Here is a 2,674-nt window from a genome sequence, read left to right as displayed (position 1 = left end):
GTGTATTTTATACCTATATCTTATTTTGTCTGAATAACATGAAATCTGTTTTAGAATACGGGCTGTGAACTTGGGAAGTGATGATCCTTCCTCTCAAGGACGCACAGAACAGAGTAGTGTAAACCAACCATCAGAGAGCATGTAATTTCTCTTTCAAATAACCGTTACTTTTGTTCTTCTATTAACTTCTACTTCTAATTCTATATATATTTTTTTAGAAAAAAAGCCCTTTATTATTTTATTCAAGAAAAAAAAGGCAGGAAAAAAAAAGCAAAAACTGCAAGTATGTAAGTTCTCAAAAAACAAAGCCTGTCCTCTTTTTGAATTGTTCGGGTGTATTTTTTTACTTTCTTTGGGTGTATTTTAGGTTGAGTCCCGCTGATTTGAATATGATGGTTGTGAGGGAACAGACACCGTCGGATGCGCTTGCAATGTGAGTTTTCCAAGAATATTTCAACCTTATAACCTTATTATTTTCAAAGGCGTTATTAACCTTTCATTTTTATTCTTGTTTAGAGTCCCAATTCAGGTTTTTGTGCCGGCATCCCAAACAACCACTGAGACAGATTTTGAACCAACCCCTATGCTACAGATTGAAGGGACTACAGAAACGTAAGAAATAGTAATGGGTGTATATTTGTTTAGAGTTTGGGTGTATATTTGCTAACAGTTTGAGTGTATATTGTTCCTGATTAGTTTTATTTACGCCATGATTAATTTTTGGAACTGTGCAGCACTCCTGAAACCCCCAAACAACTTCAAGAGACCACACCCACGCTTCCCCCAGCTCCAACTAAAATGTAAGTTCATCAGACTAAAATCAATCTTTGCTTATCATCCGTATATTCTTATTCTTATTCTTATTCTTATACATGATGACGCAGTCATCCAGCCGCAGAAGACGCTGCTGCCCTGTTGATGATGGCACGGACAGCATCCTATGTTCCTAAAACAGATCCAGGGGTGCCATCATTCAGCCTTGGATTGACTGATTCAAGCCAGGAGGGGGCATCAACGCAGGAGACAGAAAGGGAAAAATCTCCTGAAGCTGCAAATTTGCTTGAACAATTGGATGATTTGGTCCAAAAAATAGCAAGCAGTGCGGCGAAGGGAAAAAACAAAAGTCCACAAATTCAGAGGGAGACTAGGGAAGAAAGTTCTGCGAAGTTTGAAACTCCTGGGGCAATAAATCAGATTACAGATGATATGAAATAAAGGTGCTACATCTGGGGGACGAGACTGAAGGAAGACGCAGATGGCAATACTAACGAGTATGAGGAGATGTGCACTCTCATTGCCCAAGATGAATACATTTTGATGAGAATGCACCTTGCATCCCTCCAGGCAAAAAGTGATATAGAATCTCAGGTAATATTAGAATAACATTAATGTTTTTACACCAAAGTCAACTGCAATATTTATTAATGTAAAATTGATTTTGGCATATATTTCTAGATTGTATCTGTCATCTGCCTCATCCTCAACCAGAAAAATGAAGAGAGGTTTCAAGAACAAATATACTGTCTCCCCCCCGATAATGTGGTAAGTGTTACTTCTACGAACTTTGGGTGTATTTTCTGTATTGAATTGGGTGTATTTTTTACGTTTGATTGGGTGTAAGTTGTGTATTTTCAGTATTTCATTTCTTGTTTCGCAATTCTTGCAGAGCATGGCACTTTCGGATCACCCAGAGGGGGAATTCATATCACCGAAAATGAATAAGGAATTCAGGGTGGAAGACTACCCGAGTTTTATTCCCTTCATAGATAGAAAAAAATTAACTTCGCATCCATATGTAAGTTTTCGTTTGCTAAATTTGTTAGTACGCTTATTTACTTATATGCCAAATAAAATAACGCACTGTTGAAATGTGGCAATCCTTCAGATTTTTGCACCTGTTTGCCACTCGGGGCATTGGTGGTTATGGTTGATAAATACAACGAAGCGGAAATGTCATATACTTGACCCGCTACACAAAAAAGCTCCAAGAGAAGAGAGAAAGCAGATTAATAAATTCACTGTAAGTTGCCTCTGTCTTCTTTACTTTAATAGATAAGTCTATTTCGTTAGTTGTGTTGGGTGTATGTTGTCCATTCAGTTGGGTGTATCTTGTGCATTCATTCGGGTGTATTACTGATTTGTTTTGGTATTTAAGGGATATGTATTTTCAAGATTGAGAGCATATGCCGGCGGGGAACCTCTGCAGAAAGACGAGAAGGAGAAGGAAATTAAAGCATCATATGTTAAAATATCAGGCCAAAAAACAAGGTATAAATTTGTGACTCTGAACATTAAACTTTCCTAAATGAGATTTGTAATCTATTTTCTTCGTTTTCAGCTATGACTGCGCTATCTACGTTATGAAGTGGCTTGAGTTAATTGAGCCAGAAAACATTAAAAATGGGAAGTATAAATGGGATAATTGGAAACAGGTAACTATCTTTAGAACTATATAACTCTGTATTACTTTACTAAATTAATGTTGCTGTTTAAACAGAATATACTTTTTAATTGTAGGAGGAGGTGGACCACTATAGAGTGGAGTATGCTTCCCGGATACTATTCAGTGAGATGAATAAAAAGAGAGATCGGGCAATTAGAGAGAGTAGTGCTATAAGGCTGTCGAAGCCATCCTCTGTATTATTGAGTCCGTTTTGTCAGATAAATTCTGCTG

General features: G+C 37.2%; 2 long non-coding RNA genes across 2 annotated transcripts; both read left to right on the top strand.

The window, feature by feature from the left end:
- On the top strand, positions 390-791 carry LOC107612550. Its single transcript, XR_001613807.2, has 3 exons — positions 390-433; positions 517-612; positions 735-791. It is a non-coding gene; the product is annotated as an uncharacterized LOC107612550 (long non-coding RNA).
- On the top strand, positions 1,990-2,386 carry LOC107612451. Its single transcript, XR_001613767.2, has 3 exons — positions 1,990-2,020; positions 2,156-2,268; positions 2,339-2,386. It is a non-coding gene; the product is annotated as an uncharacterized LOC107612451 (long non-coding RNA).

The sequence above is a fragment of the Arachis ipaensis genome, chromosome B08 (assembly GCF_000816755.2).
Source record: "Arachis ipaensis cultivar K30076 chromosome B08, Araip1.1, whole genome shotgun sequence".
In the NCBI taxonomy this organism is placed as follows: domain Eukaryota; kingdom Viridiplantae; phylum Streptophyta; class Magnoliopsida; order Fabales; family Fabaceae; genus Arachis; species Arachis ipaensis.
Note: the sequence above shows the minus strand (reverse complement) of the source record. Positions and strands in the feature narration are given on the sequence as shown.